Source organism: Pinus tabuliformis, chromosome X (genome assembly GCF_031772625.1).
Source record: "Pinus tabuliformis cultivar Carrire ecotype Pingquan chromosome X, CPIR1, whole genome shotgun sequence".
Classification (NCBI taxonomy): domain Eukaryota; kingdom Viridiplantae; phylum Streptophyta; class Pinopsida; order Pinales; family Pinaceae; genus Pinus; species Pinus tabuliformis.
The window spans coordinates 824902934-824925951 of NC_142308.1; the positions used below are offsets into that span (position 1 = coordinate 824902934).

The window sequence follows — 23018 nt, forward strand, 5'->3', positions numbered from 1 at the left end:
GGGCTAGCAATAAAGATTTTATTTTCTTGGTAATGTATTAGGTTTAGTACATTGGCATATGTATCTTTCTAACATCACAAATGCTGTAGAACTTCCTATGGGGTCAGAAAGCATTTTGACAATGCAGAAGGCACCGAAGCCAGTAGCATCAAACTGACATATTGTAAAAGGTAATGAACTGACAAAACTGCTATATGTATTCCATTTCAAGCAATCGAGAATATCATCATTGAGTTAACATTTGTTTTGATCAAATTCAGTATGATCCCTTATAGGGTTTTAATAGGAAACTTCTTGTACCCTGCTGGGTACTTAAAAGTCACTAGTTAGGTTGCTCTTCTAAGTAAACAAGTTGAATTCACTTAATAACATAAAAACATGTATCAGTTAGCAATTTAGCCCTTGTTTTTCCTGTGGATGCATGTTAAACATGGTTTACGTACATGATCCTAACAATGTCTAAGTTGCAGGAATTGCAGTAATGGTGATGCGGCCAAGCCACACACCCATGAATTTTCTGAGGACACAAAAACTAATGGCACGGAGCCTATAGAATCAGTGGATGCTGAATTCTTCCCATCCAATCAAGCTAATAAAGAGAATAATTCTCTGCGACCTCGACCAAAGTCTTTTACAAAAAAGTTCAAAGAAGATAAACCTGAACAAAAAAGAGGAGGAACTGGCCATGGCAATGGCACATGGCAATGATAGACAAAGACGAAGGCAAGCTCCTAAAGCTGCTTCTGAAAAGGGCAGGGTAAATCAATGTCCAAGGACCCCAAAACGGTAAATCTCAAACCCCAAAACGGGAAATCTCAAACTTCTTCCTGGGAAAATGTCAACTTAACAATTTCTTTTAGGGCGAGCTTATTTTGTTAAACTTATGTTTCGGCTCTCCTGTGGCATGCTAGAGTATTCTATGACTTTAAATGTTAGAAATTAAAATGAACCAAAGCATTAAAATAAATATAGACTAAGAATCTTCTCTCCAAATATGAGCTTCTACAAAACTATAAGCGTGCAGATCATTTTCTTTCACAAGTTGATTGTACATTTGGTCAAGGGATATATGGTTTTATATAGGCAAACTACTTTAGTCCCCTGAACTAAAAAAAAACTATAATGTTAGGCCCTCAAAGGTTTCGTTTTTATTGAAAATTGAATCTCTTTGGGCTTCTGACGTCTCTTTATCTTCCTGAAATTGAACGATCCCAACGTTTGTTGTTAAACTTAGGTTTCTTTAAAGGTCAGAAAACTGAAATGAACCAAAACATTAAAATAAATATAGGCTAAGATTTTTCTCTTTAAATGTGAGCCTCAACAAAACTATAAATGTGCAGATCATTTTCTTCTTTGTGTCTATTTTCTTCTTTGTGTTTATTCTTCAATACTAAAATAGACTCCAAAGGGATATCGTAATTAATCCCATGTTTATAAACCCACACCAATGCATTGAGTTAAGCCTACCAATTCTACTACCTAATCAAAAGTTAAGCCTTAAAATCTGATCAACAAGAGCCTTTGCAAACACGATACTAATCTGTAATGAATAAAAAATCTAATCAACTGATCAGTGATATATCGGGTTATCACAAATCCAAAATGCTGATTATATACAAAAATATGCTGTTAGTCATGAAAAATAATTGACTACCTACCCCTAACCCTAGCCAGAGATTGAAATCACAGTTTAATAACCCCTGATAAGTGTAACGTGCTACTAGCTCCTCAAGTAGCCAATAACCACAAGAGCATTTTGATGTCCTTTATTAACCTCTCTGTCTATCATATTGGGACCCTTGCAATAGATATGGATTCATAAAAAACTTGTGCTTTTCAATTCTATATTGCCCTTCTACCGGCTGAGCTACAGAATCAGTACTACCAAGAATGATGCTAGATTTCACCTTAAATGACATTTGTATTACTATAAAATGTTGGTGATGGATTCCACTCTTGCAGATTTGCCAATTGTGTCAATAGAAAGAGAACTTTGCTGTATAAAATATACAACACAGAGCTGGCAACCTTAATTGAAGCAGCCTCTTCATAAAAATATTTTAGCAGATGCACACATATAAGCTACAAAAAAAGGAAGTTGTAGTTGGCAGGGAATTTCTGTACCAAATCTTAAGGGACTTTCATGTAAGGCTTATTGCCTTTTACATAGAAACGAAGTATTCAAGAAATGGCCTCAAACCGAGGCATACAGACTCAAAAGTTAGGAAAAAGTTGGGAGAGGTACAAGTAATTAAAACAACTTGACACCTGCATGAAGTAATGCTATGTTTCCCTTAGCATTAATTTGCAACATTTAATGTTATCTTCTTTGAGTGCGGATTACGGTTGATACACTATGGTTTAAATATTATTCTTGGTGATTTGTGTTGAGCTATCTAATGCCGTCAGCTGCCAGGCGTTCACCCTTCCAGTTGCTAAGTGGTCTCTCCCACGACCGTTGATCTGAGAGGCGTGATCCAGCGGTCCACCATGGAACTATGGCTAACCACCCGGTGACCTACGTTCCTCGTTTGGTCATTCTGCTCGGAGATGCCCCCCGAATATCGCTCTGCAAAACCCTAACTCCGTTGGGGTTGCATTCTGGCAATTGGACTTTGTTTCTTCGGTTCTACTTGGCAGGAAATACGTCTCTCCGACTATGTCTAGCAGTGAACCTGACCAACACATCGAGCCCAACTGCTATTGCAGCGATATGTTCCCCATTATTACCAGATTACTGCCTTCCAGACACAGGTGAGATTCATTGTTTACAGTGAGTTAATTGAAACTGCTCAGGTTAAATTTCCATGGGCCTCATACATCTAATTTGTTTACTTAACTAATTTTTGGCTTCTTACATCTGCCTGCAGGCATTGTGATTGTTGCGACATCAAATGCCTCTGTACTTGGATTCTGGTTTTCTCATCTTTGGTGCTGGATCGAAAAAAAATAGCGAGGTCCTAGCCAGTGAAGAGCGAAGCCCTAGCCAGTTAAGTGCGAAGCCCTATCCAGCCTGCGATTCCCACAGCTTCCGCTATGTGCGAACTCCGTCAAAGTTTGTCAATCTTGAAACCCTTAACGACAGGGTTGGCCCTGGCGATCGCTTCATGACCAGCGGTGTTTCTCGGCATATCCGCCTTCTTATGGTGGCTTGGGAGATCGGAATCCAGCCAGGAGAGAGTCATCAAGGTATAGGAAGAATCCCGCCTTCTTTTGGTGGCTTGGGAGATCGGGCTCCAGCCAGGAGAGAGTCATCAAGGTGGAACAGAGTTTTGAAAACTTGAGAAATAGTCTGGGTCATTATTTGGATGAGGATTTCTCCTTTAAAGAGACCAAAGAGACCAAAGACATGACTGTAACAAGGGTCCTTGTTAGTCTGGAACTTCGAGAGAAGTTGCATGAGACCATGAATATTGGAAAAGGGACGGTCATATTACAGGTGTTAGATTATGAAGGGATTTTGTTTAGGTGCAAAAGATGCCAAAAGTATGGTCATCTGGTTTGATATATTTGATCAAACTCTGAATAATAGTAATTATAAGAGTGCTATAGATGGGTTTAAGGCTGAAGTGTAATACTCTATGGCCAAGGGATTGACAAAGTGAGTCTCTGGAGATCTTATTCCACGAAGTCGTGAAATGTTGATTGAAATCCTCCACCTTTTCCTTCTTCTCCATCTTGATCAGGTTAACTTGCTTGAGAAGAGCAAAAGCTGATTTCCCTTCATCAAATTTTCTAAGAAAAGCCCTCTCAAAGGCATGGGTTTAAGGCTGAAGTGTAATACTCTATGGCCAAGGGATTGACAAAGTGAGTCTCTGGAGATCTTATTCTGCGAAGTCGTGAAATGTTGATTGAAATCCTCCACCTTTTCCTTCTTCTCCATCTTGATCAGGTTAAGTTGCTTGAGAAGAACAAAAGCTGATTTTCCCTCATCAAATTTTCTAAGAAAAGCCCTCTCAAAGGCATCCCAACCAGCTATTGAAGCAGCAAGTAGATTATAGTACCATGTGGATGCTTTTTTCTCAAAGGTATAAGGAAACAGCTTGCAGACCACATCCTCGTGTTGTACATTCATCAGACATAAGGATAGGTAGAAATTCTTTATGTCGTCGTCATGAGTGACAAATTTTTTAGGATCATAGTTTGCCAAGAACCTCTTCGGTCATCTCTGAAAAAAAAGGAAACTATTAGGATTTTCAGTAGTATCTTTAAGTTATTTGTATAATGCATCAGTGCCTCAGTGATGTTATGTTGAATGGCATTTCTGCTAGCACATGACCAATTGAAGTTCTTATGGCACAGAACTGCGCTGGGCTTAAAGTTAGAATATGCATGCTTCATTGTTTTATATGAAGATGTTTGTGAATTTGTTTTTTCTTTGATTCCGTGCACACTGCTGGATATTGCAGGTTTGTAATGTATACATGGGGAGTAAAGTGCATGATGACCCAGAGATAACCTCACTCCAGAATCATGAGATTCTTGCTGTTGTCCATGATGGCAGGTTGGTACCACAAATATTTCCTCTTTCAGATATGTTAACTTAATGCAAAGACCTCTCAATTTGAGGGAAGCTGTTAATATAGCATTTTTTAGAATATTTAGTATGAACTGTAAAATGACTGCTATCTTGGTCATTGAACTGTAAAATCTTTATTACACTCTGCTCTACCTACAACATGGAGAAAGCCAAGTTATCTATGGTTTACTGCTACCGACATGGATTTAGAGGTTTTGTGGCCCAAATATCAGATACCCAAGAATTGATGAACTAAACCAGTTTTTACTCGATTTCTTGAACTAATATGTCTATGTTTTTGCATTAACTAAAAAAAAGGCGAAGTCGTTGTTTTCCCAATATCCTTTTTGTTTAAATTCATACATATATTTATCTTTATAGCATCCTTCTGAGTTGCAGAGATGCCTGAAGTTGTTTCTGTATTTCCCAACAAGCTGAGAAAGCTCCATACAACACACTCTTGGGAGTTCTTGGGCATGCCAGATGACAATTCTTTCGAAACCTCAACTGACACTACTAGACTTCAAGAGGACATCATCATCGGTATCATAGGCATGTCAAGTAGGGCAAATTCAGTTGTTTTGCCATTTGGCCACCATTCCGAATGTCTCTGGGTGTTTTTAAGGAAGTTATTTAGCTTAACCAGCTATCATGGGTCAATATGAGACTCTGAATAGTATTTCGGTTTCTATTATCCTGGAAATACCGAGTTTGATAGCCAGATCAAGTTATGGGACCTTGCTGCAGGTGAGTCTGCTGTGATAAATTAAAATTTCAAAAATTTATAAATTTCTGATTTTTCACTTTTGCGCAGGAAAGAGCTTCAAAGGGTACAATGTTCTGAAAACTGATGCAAACAATAATGGTCATCTCTGTGTTCTGGTAATGGTCATCTCTGTGTTCTGGTAAGTACGAATTACTAACTTCATTTCTGCATATAGTATTCAGTTTAACTCTGGGTAATGCATGATGTTAGCCTTGCCATTTGTTTTACCTCTCAAAACTCTTCTTGAAAAATTTGGACTGGGTTTATTCTGTTTGCTGATCTGACTTTATTTTTATCACAGGTGGCAAGCTGCAAATAAATCTTTTTGCCAAAAATATTCTTAATTCCTTTGTCTGGCCACTTTTCTCAGCCAAACCATCGATTACTGATGGAAAGCGAGAAGTTCATGGATTGGTAGTGTGAGTTAGGCAGGTGAATATATTTCTGTTTTGGCACTATTTTTTTTTAATAGAGTTTTCCATAACGTGAATTGTAGATTTATAGTACCTGGAAAACTCATTTTCACCTGGTGCTAATTTCGAATCGAAAGTCAAGTATTTGGGGCTAGCAATAAAGATTTTATTTTCTTGGTAATGTATTAGGTTTAGTACATTGGCATATGTATCTTTCTAACATCACAAACGCTGCAGAACTTCCTATGGGGTCAGAAAGCATTTTGACGATGCAGAAGGCACCGAAGCCAGTAGCATCAAACTGACATATTGTAAAAGGTAATGAACTGACAAAACTGCTATATGTATTCCATTTCAAGCAACCGAGAATATCATCATTGAGTTACCATTTGTTTTGATCAAATTCAGTCTGATCCCTTATAGGGTTTTAATAGGAAACTTCTTGTACCCTGCTGGGTACTTAAAAGTCACCAGTTAGGTTGCTATTCTAAGTAAACAAGTTGAATTCACTTAATAACATAAAAACATGTATCAATTAGCAATTTAGCCCTTGTTTTTCCTGTGGATGCATGTTAAACATGGTTTACGTACATGATCCTAACAATGTCTAAGTTGCAGGAATTGCAGTAATGGTGATGCGGCCAAGCCACACACCCATGAATTTTCTGAGGACACAAAAACTAATGGCACGGAGCCTATAGAATCAGTGGATGCTGAATTCTTCCCATCCAATCAAGCTAATAAAGAGAATAATTCTCTGCAACCTCGACCAAAGTCTTTTACAAAAAAGTTCAAAGAAGATAAACCTGAACAAAAAAGAGGAGGAACTGGCCATGGCAATGGCACATGGCAATGGCAGACAAAGATGAAGGCAAGCTCCTAAAGCTGCTTCTGAAAAGGGCAGGGTAAATCAATGTCCAAGGACCCCAAAACGGTAAATCTCAAACCCCAAAACGGTAAATCTCAAACTTCTTCCTGGGAAAATGTCAACTTAACAATTACTTTTAGGGCGAGCTTATTTTGTTAAACTTATGTTTTGGCTCTCCTGTGGCATGCTAGAGTATTCTATGACTTTAAATGTTAGAAATTAAAATGAACCAAAGCATTAAAATAAATATAGACTAAGAATCTTCTCTCCAAATATGAGCTTCTACAAAACTATAAGCGTGCAGATCATTTTCTTTCACAAGTTGATTGTACATTTGGTCAAGGGATATATGGTTTTATATAGGCAAACTACTTTAGTCCCCTGAACTAAAAAAAAAACTATAATGTTAGGCCCTCAAAGGTTTCGTTTTTATTGAAAATTGAATCTCTTTGGGCTTCTGACGTCTCTTTATCTTCCTGAAATTGAACGATCCCAACGTTTGTTGTTAAACTTAGGTTTCTTTAAAGGTCAGAAAACTGAAATGAACCAAAACATTAAAATAAATATAGGCTAAGATTTTTCTCTTTAAATGTGAGCCTCAACAAAACTATAAATGTGCAGATCATTTTCTTCTTTGTGTCTATTTCTTGAGTATGATTTTCTTCTTTGTGTCCATTTCTTGAATACTTCGTTTCTATGTAAAAGGCAATAAACCTTACATGAAAGTCCCTTAAGATTTGGTACAGAAATTCCCTGCCAACTACAACTTCCTTTTTTTGTAGCTTATATGTGTGCATCTGCTAAAATATTTTTATGAAGAGGCTGCTTCAATTAAGGTTGCCAGCTCTGTGCTGTATATTTTATACAGCAAAGTTCTCTTTCTGTTGACACAATTGGCAAATCTGCAAGAGTGGAATCCATCACCAACATTTTATAGTAATACAAATGTCATTTAAGGTGAAATCTAGCATCATTTTTGGTAGTACTGATTCTGTAGCTCAGCCGGTAGAAGGGCAATATAGAATTGAAAAGCACAAGTTTTTTATGAATCCATATCTATTGCAAGGGTCCCAATATGATAGACAGAGAGGTTAATAAAGGACATCAAAATGCTCTTGTGGTTATTGGCTACTTGAGGAGTTAGTAGCACGTTACACTTATCAGGGGTTATTAAACTGTGATTTCAATCTCTGGCTAGGGTTAGGGGTAGGTAGTCAATTTTTTTTCATGACTAACAACATATTTTTGTATATAATCAGCATTTTGGATTTGTGATAACCCGATATATCACTGATCAGTTGATTAGATTTTTTATTCATTACAGATTAGTATCGTGTTTGCAAAGGCTCTTGTTGGTCAGATTTTAAGGCTTAACTTTTGATTAGGTAGTAGAATTGGTAGGCTTAACTCAGTGCATTGGTGTGGGTTTATAAACATGGGATTAATTACGATATCCCTTTGGAGTCTATTTTAGTATTGAAGAATTTCCTTCACTGTTGAAAGGCAGGAAAAGACTGGCCAATTTTGTAATCAATCCCTGAAAGGTCGGCGTGTTTAAAAATGAGGCAGCCAAAGGTAACTAGGCAATGCTGTAGTGGGGACAATTAGGAAGGAGGAGATAAGTGAATTTACCATTATGCTTTAGGAATCGGTTAGGCAACTAACTATGAAGCAAAGATTATAGTGATGCAAGGACCATCTGTAGGCTGAATGCTAGAAAGCTGTCAAGTTTGAGCGATTTTATTAATGGCTGGAAACTGTATTAAAATTGAAAGCTCCAAGATTTTCTTGAGGAAGTAGGGAGCTTGTATCACTGTTCACATAATTAAAACGGGATGATGTCAGAAGGGGCAAGATAGGTTGGCAGGTAAAATGGCAAGTGTGGGGATTAAATTAGGGCCAATTTATCTAAAATAATGACCTTTTAGTATGGGATAAACTACCAGGACTAGAGTATTAAGGTGTATTTAAAAATTATTTGTGGAATGACATGTGATTATGGGCTACATATAATGACTACGTTCTTGAGGATCATTACCTTATATATTCTCATTATAATTGAATTGAGACGTTGATGGAATGCAAACAGCTACAAGGTCTCTTTGGAAGCTTAAATTTTACTCTTTATAAAGGAATCACAATGTCACGAAAGTCATTATAGTTTTATTTGTAGAAATGAGCAAATTACAAGTATCAATCTGTCTCTTAGCTTGCCAGTGCTCAGAGAGCAGTTGCAAAAATGACCATCTGTATATTAGAAACCATGATACCTGCATAAGTAAGTAGTTCAGTCATCTGCATTAGAGTCTTATACATGGAGGCACAATAAAATAGAATATAGCTAGTATTACGTAGTGTGCTTTATAAGAAAGGGCTTTAATTATACCTGTTCTCTGAACATGTCTTTCATACACTCATTACTTGTCCTGTCTAGCCAATTGACTTGTCCTGTCTACCAATTGTTTATTAGAATAGCTTGGACCCAATCTAACACTAAGATTTCATTTGAGATCTGCCCCTGATGTCAGATACATCACCTAATTTCCCATTTACTTTTGCCGTCACATACATCATTTCATATGCCATCTGCTTCCGATGTCAGATAGATCACTTAATTGCACCGATTGCTCACTTAACGTAAGTTTTTTGTTTTATGGCGATCATTAAATACTGGCCTCTTCCAATCAATGCTCATCATATTGGATTATATCCCCTCCGATTTGATCTTCAAGTATTTCAGCTCCATTCCAAATCAATCCGTATATGTACTTACTTCTGCACGTGTCAGGAATTTATCCTGCATTCAACTCTTGCGATCTTGCATGGCTTTCCTTATTTGGTTGTACAGTAAAATATTCTCAAAACCCAGTTCCATTCACACTTAAAACCAGCTTGCAAACACATTGAACTCTTTTATAAATTGGCAAAAGCAATGCCTAATTTCTCGCTTACAAAAGAAAACCACCTTCTGCACCTAGATATTGACATACATCTCTCTACTTCACATTACATGGAATCCATTAGCATAAGCCAACTTACTCAACTGGCGGAATTGTTTCTCTTAGCAGTTGTTCTCATGACTCTTCTGATTATCGACATCGTAAAAGTAGAAACACAAAGAAAAAAGAAACCAAGAAAACAATAACATCTCGAACGAGGAGCATATGATTCTACAACAAGTACTTGGCATGATTATGGAGTATGTTTGAGTTACAGCTCACATCTTTGTGGAGAGATAGTCAAAATTCTGAATCTCACGCCTATTTTTGCATTATTTTACGCGTTGTCTTAATTCCCCGCTTCCTTGTCTGTTACAGGTCTACGACGGATGCTTCAAATATGCATTTGGATCTGCCATGGTGCTGAAACTCTCATTTTTTATGCTTTTATCGTCTCTGCTGGGATGCCGATGATTACAAAACTAGCATATCAAGCTGACAAAGGAGAGGCACTGCAGACTGCCCTGATTGGAAATAACAGCGCTCCTTGAATCTAAAGAATCTAAACTCAGGACTGATAAATGTATCATTGATGCCAGTATTCCAGTTTCGTTTTTCCTATATATATGAAAACTTTCTGAAAAGAGTATCAGTCTGCTTCATAGGCATAATGTCTTAATTGTTAGCATTCGTGCTTGTCTTGTATTCTTCACATGTTACAGTCTCTCATAAGAAATGCTTATTTTCAAGGTTTTGCATCCCATCAGATGGTGTTCTCGTCATTTCAAATTATACAAGTATTTTAATGTGCCGAAACCAGTGAGAATGATCTTCTTTTTGTCTTACGTGTACTCAGCCGGAATTGATATTGAATCACTAGTTTTAACTTGATGCAGGGACTTGCTGCCTCGCAGCTTCCCTTGTTTTACGTAGTTAATGATTGTGTTACATAGTGCTGCACGTGCAGATACACAAGATAGTGCATGCCAACATATCAATCAGAGGTATTTTTATTTTTTATTTTTAATTCGATCAACTGAAAATTTGGCCAACACTCATTATGTGGACTTCAGAAGTTTCATTAATCAAGATTCAGTTAACAACTAGGGAATCTCATGAGTCCATCATATGGATGTATAACTTTAGATGCAAGAAACATGCTGAATTTGCATATATCGAACCGTAATTTCCAGCCTTTCACGGTATTTTGACAATTCAATAAAAGAATAATCAAGGAATTTCAATGTGTATTCATGATAAATGACTTGCATATTACAATAACTACCTTGTCAAAAAATTCCTCACGGGCTCTATGTTTTAAGATCTGGCTGGTTCGGTTGATTGTCAAGGTTGGCCCTTGAACTAGATAATGCTGGTTCTGTACAGAACCAATCAAAGCAGCGGGCAAAGTTTGTTTCGGAACTGGTATGAACCCACTAGCTTGGAAAAACAAGGAAATATTGAACAAAGGCAGAATGCCCCCACTCCCTACCCTCTCCAACCCGTAAGTGAAGGTTTATAATGATGACCCCTGCTCTATTTGCCTCACACCTACCTCATTGATTAGTGTGAGCATTTGGCACTCCATGGTTATGTGTTTTGTTTCAGATGTGTATCTCAGTGTTGTTTGAACTATGTATCACACTTGGTGCCATTTTTTTTTATATTCATTCATAAGTGTTATATGGTTAATATAAATTGGTGAACTTTGCATTTCGGTGTCCAATGGTTGGGATTTACATTGATGTACATGACTAGATTTTTTTAATTAATTTTTTCATATTACATGTATTTTAACAAAACTGGTTAGCCCACTGGTCCTGGTCTACCCTATATTGGTTTCACTTTCTGTTCCAACTTCTAAAACATTGCTCTCAGCCAAACACATAACAAAAACTACTTATTGCCACATATTGCTCCCCACCTGCTTTAGCAATTGGTTGACCCTTTCTCGGTGCTTAGAAGTGTTATCTACCTTCATAGAACTTCATCCCTACAACTGAATCCGAAACGCTCTGGAACAGTTGTCTATACTTAAGATCTGCAAACACCAAAATACTGTAGGCACTATTCAAGAGTGCAGACACTGTAATTGAAAGGTTAGATCACTCCAGCAACAGAAAGATACCGGATCTAATAAAATGAAGTCTAAAATCATATCTGAAAAGTAAATCAGCTCAGTGCTGGCCTATCATCAAATATACATTACATCTGAAGACTCTGTATGCAGGTTAAATCAGCTCAATATCAGGCAGACTGTTTACTATATATCAACATAATAAATCGGCTACAACAAAAATTGAAGTTAGATCTGAAAAGTCAGATCAGCATTCCAAATTTGGAATAGTAATCTATTACTCAGAAAATAAGATTCCATTACAACAAATCAGCATTTCCCAAGCTGCCATACAAAACCAAATGGCTAGTTATAACAGCTACTCTATTTTTCACTCTACCCTTAGCAAACTAGCAAAACTAATGTACTACTGAAGTGATGCACCCTCCCTTCCTTTTATTGTTGATGTGGGTAGGTCGGAAGGTCTTCTACAATTGTTGATGTCTTAGCATGTGGAAGAGATTATTTTCCTCTTCTATGATTAATGTCTTCTTTCCTAGGTTTAACTTAGGAAAAGTACCATATTAAAGTCAATTAATTATTGTAGACTATTGGGTTATTTTCCAAGGATAAATAATTTCATTATTTAAGTGACTTGAAAATAATCTCAACTGTTAATCTTCAAGATGTTTATGGAAGGGAGATTCAAGATGCTTCTAGAGGGGGGTTTTGGGTTAGAGATTTGGACTCAATGAAGATTATAAATGGAGGCTAGCAATGGAGGTGAAGACAACAACGAAGAGCATAAGTGTCAGAGCGAGTTATCATGAGAGAGAGCGATTTTCTCTGCAGTGCAAGTGGCTCCGTGACGAATGCGTAGAGGAGGAGAAGTATGAGTGAGTTTGACAACAATAAGGTAGTAACCCACTGTAACCACAACTACTACACCCTGCTCTTTATGAATTTTCAACAATCGAAGGAGTCCCAATATGGGGGTCACCTAATAGATCTTCTAGGTTTAGAGGTTCAAGGTGACAAAATAGCCTACTTATGGATGACTCGAGTTAGGAACAAGGTTCAAACTATTAGAAGAGGCAATTCACATCCCAAGTAAAGGCCAAATTGAAGCAGCATAAGACCTAGGGTTTGATTGATATGTGTCAAAGGGGTTAGTCAACCTAGTCTACTAGCCTAGTCAAGTTGACTCAAAAGAATTGTATTGGAAGTTAGTTGACTCTCTAGTTGAGTCGATTGACCAAGTGTCGACTAGCCTAGTCGAGTTGACTCTCTAGTTGAGTCGACCGACCAAGTTGGTTTGGTACAGTCAGTTTAGACAATTAAATTGCTATAACTGTACATACAATATATATATATATATATATATATATGCTTGTACTTGACTCTATGTACTAGTTTTGATTGGATGTTGAGGATATCTAATATAAGTGTTGATTTGTGGTCCCCCACTACTTTGTGTCTCTTCTCTTTTATTTGCATTGCATATGATTATATATAGTTACTTATTATTCCTTCCTACTAGAAACCAATGCATACTCTGCTAAATTACAACATTGGTTCCATTGTTGGTAGTATTGGACCCGACTACTCATGGTATGCATGCATAAATGTTGACATTTGAAGAGATACAACGATGGTGGCAGACAAAAATTAATAATTACCTAAAGAATTACTCTAGAAGAAATAGACTTTCAGTTGCCGACGCTAGAGCGCACTTTTTCACGGAAGTGCACGAATGACTTATTGAAGCAGTCCCTGTCGAGATAAAGAAATTTCTCGACCACATTACTAATGCGCCAGACAGAACCTGATGGCTGATTGATGCTAAAATTAAGAAACATAGGTAGAAAATACTTGCACAATGTGATAATTTCATCTATCATAACCACTGAAAATTATTTTTCTAATTGTTAATTTATTTAACAATTTATTTGTTTTCTGCTATGGCAAATACCAAATAATTCACACTGTGATTTTCACAAATAAACTACAGAAGAAAATAGCACTGGAGACTGAGAAAATCTAGCACACACAGACATAAATTTTAGAAGTTAATTTTGGCCAAATGTCCTTGGAAAAACCTGTCACCCACCATTTTGTGGGTGATATCCCCTAGGGGTTTTTGTTTTTGTTTTTTTTGTTTTTGTTATTATTATTATTTTGTTATAATATTTTAATTGTTCTTGTAAATTGTTACCTCCAAGATGGTCCTTAGCTAGCAACGACCAACCACTAGCTATCTCATTGTGCCATTTCTCCACCACCTGAGCCAGCCATGTGGTCCCTCACCCATCTGTCATGATCATATGTTTGAAGATGGGCTTCCTAAACTTAAAGGTATGCCTTGCCATTTGGTAACTAGTATTGTAGTTTGCTTATCATGGACACTTCTGGGCATAGATTAATGGGGGGATTTGGTGGAAAGAATGGGTTAGGTCTGTGCGCTTGTCCCCTATACCCCTTTTGGATATTAACCTTGCATTCTAGTCCCATGGGATCTCTTTTAGTGGCCATTTGGCTCCAGGGATGGTATTTCATGGGAAAACTTGATTTTGGTTGTGTGGTCCTGCTCCCTTATCCACTTAAATTACCCCATTTCCACTCATTATCACCCCATTCATCATCTCTCCCACCTGGGTCCACATTCCTCTATTGTGTCCACATAGGATTAGCTCACCCCTTCCCCTTGCCCACACCTTGGGACATGGCCCTGAATGATGCTCGGAGGTTGATGCAACTAAAAAGAAAGATAAAAGCATATTTGGCCACATTCAATAGGAAAATGTACCACAAAATGCAAAAGATGGTCGTGACAAACACATTAACACATGGGCAAAATCCAATACATGAGCTCTACCCTATCATCATGGCCATCACCCTAGTTCCTACAGGTTCTATGAACCTCCTTCATCATAAAGGAACCCATGATTTTCCCAACCCGTAGTGGGCAATGAAATGCCCTACCTTAAAAGGGGGTATTCACTGCTATATCTTATGTGAAAAATCGGTTACCCGATTCCTACTACAACAACTGATGTTAATTCTTCTAACCGTTAATTCGATTAAGCAATTTACTTCTTGTGCGCTACGACAAATATCGAATTAAATACACTACAACCTACACAAATAAACACCGCGGAAACTAAATATAGCACAAGAGAGAAATAACCATCACACACATCTACACATTTATTTTTGGACAAATGTCTCCGGAAAAACCCAGTGTGCGAAAAGAAATGCGGCAGCTGAGGGTTTGATTATTAAGCAATAGCAAATCTAAGTACAATTCGTTGGATGCCCAACTGGCTATCCAATACAGAGAGAAACTGGGCAAAACAAACAGTGAGATGATCTCACCCTATCACTAGAAGAACCGACATTGATCTCGTTGGAAATGAGCCTTTGTGTCCCTTCTGCATCAGCCTCTGCGCAGATCTACGTCAAACCCACGCAGTCTTTGTGTCACCTTTGATGGGACTACACTACCCATCCTTCTAATCCTCTGTTGGATGGAATGTTCAGCGCTTTGGCCTCCCGGTCTCACACCCCGACATTGGCACTAGATTCTGATTGTTCCTCAGCAGAATTTTGATCTCCCTCTCAAGATCTTTGTTGCCACAACGTAGCTATGCGTGGCCCTGTGTCAGCTTCTCTGGACGTCGTTCTGCCCTCTTTGCCTTGTACTCTTCGGACCAAGAAAACTTCCCTTCAGATACTATCCCTGTCCCTCACTGCAAGAAATCTCCTCGATCGATTCTCTAGCAATTGCTACATTGCCCTCTCTAAGAAATTCAATCTCTTTATCTCTCTCCGATGTGTTTTCCAAAAGCTCCTCAAGCGTCCTCTGATCTGAACTTAAACAGGAATGTAACAACTTACAAATATAATCATAAATATAGAGATGTAGCAGAAAACACTTCATTTCATTAATAGAAAAATATTGAACTATGCTTACAAATAGAATGGAAATAAGATAGCTCGGGCGATAGTAGCTTATCTCTGAGAAGAGATGTGGCAGCTACATGCCTCTGAACTGAGTTACAATGAGACTCAAGGGCCTTTTTATTATTGAACAATAAGAGAAAACCCTAAACAACCAAAACCCTAACCCGAAGAGATGTAACACCAAGAGTTTATGGGCCCCGTTGGGGTTAGTTGGGTAGGCAACATCCTGGGGTTGTAACTTGGTCATATTATCTCCGTTTGACGCATATGATACCTTGTTGGAAAGATATCTTTGAGGACTAAAATTGTTGACACGATTGCTATAGCAATAGAAGGAATTTTGCCAAAAAACGTCGTTTAGGGCCTCAAAACGGCTCTGGAAGTTCAGGACCCGACCAAAAATAGTAAATTGTGCTACAATTAAGGAAATTGAAGAATTGAAAGAAACAATGGTGAGGGTCCAAGTGGAATAGGCGGGTGGCCACCAATATCCACTTGGATTAGTCCTCCCGCCTTAGGAAGCAACGATCCTCGTTGCATTGAGTTCCTCCATGAGATGAGGAAACTTCTGTTGAACTTGGTCCCTGGTGAGCCATTTTCTTTGGTGAAGAAGTTGGCATGCTTTGACAACTTGATATAGTTGTATCCTCTGTTGCCGAGTGTTCTTGATCTGTGTGTCCATGATCTGATCAATTGTGGCATGTTCCATGTAGTTTGGGTTGAGCTCTGTTGGTGTGAGTTGTTATGTAATGTCAGATGTGTCCAACAATGGTGGAAAGTATGGCCGAAGGTGATCTACATTGAACACTGGGTGCAGACCAAGGAACAGTGGGATGCTGAGCTCGAAGGCATTGTCACCGACGACCTTAGTGATGGTGTATGTCCCATATCGGAGAGGGCGAAGCTTGTGGTGGAGTCCAGCAAGACGCTCCTGCAAATGTAGCCAAACTTTTTCGCCCACCTGGAACTTGTGTAGCACTCGATGCTGATCATGGCATTGCTTGTACTTAGAATTAGCTCTATCCAATATATCATGGACCTGTTGGTGGATGTGTTAAATGCGCTCAATGAAGTTGTTATCCCTTTCAGCTTCGGACTGCACGTGAGCCAAATCTACCTGAGTGGTGGAAAATTGTATGGCCACATCAATGGGGCATAATGGCTGAAATCCCAGCCCTACCTGAAAAGGGTTGTGGCTTGTTGAGCTGTGGAGAGCTGTGTTGGACATAGGGGAGACTTTCATCCCATTTGCGTGGATGCTTTGAGTTGTACATGTGCAAAATGTGTACGATCATCCTGTTGTCAACCTTTGTTTGGGGATGGAAAGTCGTGGACTTCGTAATTTTGTATCCAGCATCGACCAGAGACTTGACCAAAATTCACTCAGGAATCTGCTGTCCCGATCTAAGATAATGGACTGTGGAATCCCAAAGTGTACCCACACTTGCTCAAAGAAGAGCTTAGCAGTGGCCTCTGCTGTGATACTCTTCTTGCAGGCTGCCATGATGGTCATCTTAGAGAATCTGCCGTCGACTACGAAAACACAATCGTTGTCGTGCTTAGTAGAAGGAAGGTTTGACATATAATCCATAGAGACAGTTTCCCAAGGCCGACTAGGAGTAGGTAGAGGAGTATACAAGTCTTGCTTCTTGATGGTTGGTTTGGCAATGACGCATGGCGATGCTGGATCTAATGTACTTCCCAACATCTTGACGAAGTTTCGGCTAATAAAAATACTTGTGCAATACCACCATTGTTTTCTCTACTCTAAAATGTCCAACGACCTGATTGTAGTGCGCCTCCCAAATCATCTTGGCACGCTCACTTGAAGGAACACATGTGTCCCAAGTGGCATAACAGTGCATCCTAAAGGTGAAAATTTGGAACTTGCTTCCCTTCAAGGAGTGTCTTGTATATGCTGTTGAATTATAGATTACTCTTGTAAAGATGCGGCCACCCCGATGTCTCATGCCCACAGGAGTCTAGCACAGTGATTAGCGCCAGGACCGGTGGTCGGCTGAGGCAATCAGCAACATTATTGGTGTTGCCCTTCTTATACTTAATGTTCAAATGAAATTGTTGTAGATAGGTGGACCATTTCTGATGGCGATCGTTCTGCAACTTCCCTTGTGTCTGTATGAACTGTAGAGGTTGGTGGTTTGTGTGGATGACCATTTCCTTCCCCAGAATGTAATGCTTCCATTGATGGCAGGCCTGCACAATGGAATACATTTCTTTGTCGTAAGTGGGGTACTTTCGGACTGTGTCTGAAAGTGTCTCACTATGGTAAGCCATTGGATGCCCATGTTGAGTAAGAACCACACCAATAGCATAGTTGGAGGCATCTGTCTCAATCTCAAATGGTTGTTGCAGGTCTGGTAATGTGAGCACTGGTGCAAAACAAAGGTGATTCTTCAACTTGGAGAACGTTCGTTGTTGGGTTTCCAACCAAAAGAACTTTGATTTCGCTCTGCCCTTGGTGACTTGACTTAAAGGCCAAGTGATATGAGAGAACCCCAACACGAACCTACAGTAGAAATTGGTAAGACCCAAAAAGCTGCAGAGTTCTGTTAGAGTGGTTGGACTGGCCAACCCTGAATGACTTGTATTTTGGATGGGTCCACATGTACACCCTGCTCATCAATGATGTACCCCAGATATTGAACCTGGGTTAGGCCAAGGGTGCATTTCTCCATGTTAGCACACAGCTTGTGTTGTCGAAGGGTTTGAAGGACCTGTCGAATATGGTGGAGGTGCTCTTCCCAACTCTAGCTGAAGATCAATATGCCATCTAAATACACCACCACGAATGCATTGGTGAAGGGCCGCAAGATGTCATTCATCAGTCTCATGAAGGTTGCAAGGGCATTCGTCAATCTGAACGGAATTACCAGCCATTCAAAAAGGCCCTCCTTGGATTTGAACGCAGTCTTCCACACATCGGAGGGTTCGATAGGGACCTGGTGATAACTTGACTTCAAGTCAATCTTGCTGAAATATTTGGCCCCCTTGAGCTGGTCCAAAAGATCATCAATCCGCGAGATTGGGTACCTATTCCAGACAGTGATCTTGTTCAGTGCTCGATAGTCAATACAGAGCCTCTAGGTCCCATCCTTCTTCTGTACCAATACAATCGGGCTCCCACAAGTTGATGAGCTTGGCTTGATGTGCCATTTCTGAAGTAGTTTTTGAATTTGCCTCTTGATCTCATCATTCTCTAGAACAGAACATCGATAGATCGATCCACTGGGTAGCGGTGCGCCTGGGGTCAAATTGATGGAGTGCTTAACTTGATAGTGTAGAGCTACCTCTGTGGGTGAGGCGAAAATATCCCTGTACTCCTCCACGACCTTGTCCATCTACTGTTGTTGTGCAGAGGAACCCTGCCTGGAAGTCGTGGCCACAACCTTCTTCTTTCCTTGGGGGTGAATCATAAGGAAAACAAATTTCCTGGCTAGGAAATGATCTTACTGCGTTGCTTTGCAGTGATCAAAGAGATGGCGGTAGGCGGGGCTGCTTTCGATATCCTATACAACTTATTAGCCAAAGTAATAATCACAGAGTGAGGTCTAGACTCATATACAACATGTCGCTTCCACAAGTATGGTTGTCCTAACAATACATCAGAAACTTCAAGAGGAGCAATGTCACACAGTACCTCATCCGTGAAGGGCTTGATGTTGTAGGGAAGGCGACACTGCTAGTTGACGCAAAAATCTCGTCCTTGGTGAAGCCACCCGATGGTGTACGGTTGTGGATATGTTGTAGTCTTTAGGCCTAGCCGCTTCACGAATTCTGCTGAAATGAGTTCCTTTTGGCTCTCGCTATCGACAATGAACTGTAGCAGAGAACCCTTCACCCACATCTGTGAGTGGAAGAGGTGTTCCCCCTCTTCTCGATCTTCATGCTCAACTTTTTGGATGTTTGTGGTGGCCACAGTGGCACTGGGCTCCGCATCAATGATTTGCTTCCCTTTGTTAGTTCCTTTATCGGGCTCTGATTCAGAGTCGGAACCTGCGTCTGATTCAGAAGCCTTAAGCTCGGCCACCAATGACCGCTTGGCTCGACACTCACTTGTATTATTAGTGAAGCTCTTATGGAACTCACACCATTTTCCCATGTCCTTCTTCGTCTTTGTGGTGTTGTTCTTTTCTTGCGGCTTCGACGGGATGTCCTGGGTAACCCTGCCTTGGCTGGGTCCTTTGTTCTGTGGTTTGGGGGAGCCTTTTCCTTGCTTTGGACTCACAGATCCAAAGTATCATTTCTTCCATTTAAACTTCTGCTCAATCTTTATAGCATACCAATACGCCGTGTCGAGCGAGGAAATGTCCAGGAACTCCATCTTGTGTTGGATGTACTTGTGTAGACAGCTGCTGTACTTGAGCACCAAATGCCACTCAGTATCCTTGATACCCAGCTTCGTGTGAAGGGTATGGAAAGTATTTGTGAACTCTGGCACATCTTGGTCGATTCCCTTTCATAGTGTAGTCCACTTTATGTATTTATCTTCATAGCTCCCGACAAGGTAATATTGTTCCTTGATGGTGTCCCGAAAAGAATTCCAAGTGGGTGCAATTGAAAACAACGAGGGTTCAATCTTGTCCTTTTGTTCACAGTAGGTTTCCCACCAGTCCTTAACATGTGGGGCGTCTTTGAGAAGTGCAAACATAATCTTTTCCCAATTAGAAAAGTCATGAACTGAAAAATATTCTTCCAATAGATTTAACCATTTATCTACGACGTCTACATCTATCAGGCATTCGAATATCGGAATATCGAAGTTAACTTGTACCTTAAAAGGATTGCCGCCTCCAGAATGGTTGCTGGATGAATATGCATCGCTTGTGGGTGGTCGTCGAAGGATCTGGGCAAACTTATCCATCATCGCGTCCCTCTGTCGCTCGAGGGCTTCCTCAAGCAACATTTTGAAAGGATCTCCTACCCCCTTGTCTTTCTTTTCTTCCGCCATGGGAGGTCATCGGGTTTTGCGAGGTTCACCTGTAATGGTTCAATCAAATCGAGCCCTAATTCCTTATACCTTGACCTCGTTGGGGACATGTAAAGAAAAACAGAGAAAGAGCAGACCGCTTTGATACCACTGATCCGAACTTAAACAAGAATGTAACAAATTACAGATATAATCATAAACACAGAGATGCAGTAGAAAAGCACTTCATTTCATTAATAGAAAAATATTGAACTATGCTTACAAACAGAATGGAAATAAGATAGTTTGGACGATGGTAGTTTATCTTTAAGAACGGATGTGGTGACTACATGCCTCTAAACTGAGTTATAATGAGGCTCAAGGGCCTTTTTATTATTGAACAATAAGAGAAAACCCTAAACAACCAAAACCCTAACCCAAGGAGATGTAACACCAAGAGTTTATGGGCCTTGTTGTCGCGCGGATTGACACGACAACGCTCAGACCGGGGGCTGTCACTCTGATCCCCAATCCCTCCGTTTAAGCCTGTCTCCCGCGGCTAAGGGGGGTAGTCCCTGTGAGATGATGAGACCAACTGTCGACCAGTTGGTTGGGAGACACGAGATACGATATAAAAAACACTTGATGGATTTGATTAATTTAGCAGACCAGTGCCTTAAGAGATTGTGGTTAAAACGATTACTTGTTAAATGATATGGACCATGAACAGCAATCATCTATCATCAGCTAAATCACAATGCTCTTAGAATGACCAAAACGATATCCAGCAATTGAGAATTTTCAAAAAAATAAATGCTTTAAAACACCACGAGAATTGTAAATCATTAACCAGATATCAATTTCGCATCTCGACTTGAAAATTTTTAGATCTCAGTATGAAATATGAAAATTTCCGAAAATAACTGGATCTGACGAAGAAAATTTTCCACAATTTTTTTTTTTTTTTTAAAATCTAAAAAGGGAAAAAAATTAAAACTAATCTAAACAAAATAAATCCTAAAATAAAAGAACTAAATCAAAACTAAAAAAGACTAAACTAAATGAAAATCGGCTTTTTATTATTATTATTATTATTTAATTTATAAAACTTTATTAAAACTAAAACTTAAAATCTAATTCTAACTAAAATCTAACACATTAAAATCTAGAAATAAAACTAATCTAACAAAGCCTGAGTCTTTTTTTTTTTTTTATATATTATAAAAATCAAAAAAGGGAAAAATCTAAAACTAAAATCTAACATAAATCTAAAACCTAACTAAGCCCTAAAAAAAAAATTTATAAATAAATCTTTTTATTTTTTATTAAAACTATATCAAAATCCTAATAAAATAAATAAATGAAATTTAAACTACATACAAATAAATGAAAAGAAATCTAAACGTATTCTAAAAAATCAAAAAGGTAATCTCCTAAATCTAATTCAAGATACATCCTAAATGAACGCTAAACTTAAATCTAAATAAAAGCATAATCATTAAAATCTACACTAAATAAAGAAATAACATCGAAAATTTAAATCTAAAAAAATTACGAGCTATGTAAATATAAAAAAAACTTAATGTCAAAAACTAATAAAATTTACCCAAAACCAAAAAAAAAGAACTGAGCCGTAACCCTCTCAGGACTCATTCACACTTAAAAAAAATAGATCGATACGCAATTATACCTGACCCGAGAGAGAAGGCAGCGGACGGATTGCAGTTATCACCTGAGGATTTGCTGGAAACGTGAAACCTGGAAATGCGATGGAGCTCTTGGCCGTAAAAAAGATTTCAAGCTGAGGGTGAGCGTGCTGAAAGATAGACGGAAGCGGAGCGATTCGATTGAGACTGCTTGGATCTCACCTGGCGTCCATGGGAGAAGACAGTTTATGTGATATTTGACTACGCTCACACTCTCATTGATGCCCATACACAGGTTTTTGCAAATGTCTTTCAATGAACAGAAGACAGCAACGCTGACAACGTGGGAGAAAGCCACCGCACGCACAGTCCAGATACCCTCTTACAGCAGGATCGTGGCACTCTCAACCGCTTGGATTGCTGCGTAACTGTGGTTTCCAGCTCCAGCAAGCGTAAAAATACGACAGTCAGAGACTCTCTTCATGAATAATTGCGCATTGACAATCTTATACCAGATCAAAAATACTCGTTTTCAGTGAAAATCGAAGATCGTCCTGAAGATGCTGATGACCCTTCACCCGGACGTGTTGATAGCAGATGGCGATGTTTTCAGTAAAAACGTGAATCGGCTTTCTTGAAATTTGGTTCTCTGACTCGACGTGTGTAGATCAATATGTCTTGGAGCCGCTGCTTGTTCTTGTGCAAGGAAGCTGGGTATGATTTTGCTTACTGTTGATCTCATGTAGTTGATCCCACGCAACTGAAACGAATTTTTCCTGACGTAATAGAATGCTGGGCACTTTGCAAGTTCTGGCCCGTATGTGCAGCAGCAAGGATTCTGCAGGCAACTTGACCCTCTGAGTGTGGAAAAACTGTGTTTACTGGCGAAATAGGGTACGGATGATGGCCTTGAAAATTTAA

The 23018-nt window shown here is 39.1% G+C and overlaps 1 long non-coding RNA gene across 2 annotated transcripts in view; it reads left to right on the forward strand.

The window, feature by feature from the left end:
- LOC149142309 (uncharacterized) overlaps positions 1–10544 on the forward strand; it is a 239758-nt gene extending 229214 nt beyond the window's left edge. The window contains exons 2-6 of one of the 2 annotated variants that reach the window (XR_016264604.1): positions 4410–5424; positions 5587–5717; positions 5936–6016; positions 6317–6632; positions 9884–10544. This is a non-coding gene — a long non-coding RNA (uncharacterized LOC149142309). Of the gene's footprint in view, positions 1–4409; positions 5425–5586; positions 5718–5788; positions 6017–6316; positions 6633–9883 lie in introns of those variants that run through there. The other variant, XR_016264603.1, reaches the window with a different exon arrangement.
- Positions 10545–23018: the final 12474 nt, after the last annotated feature.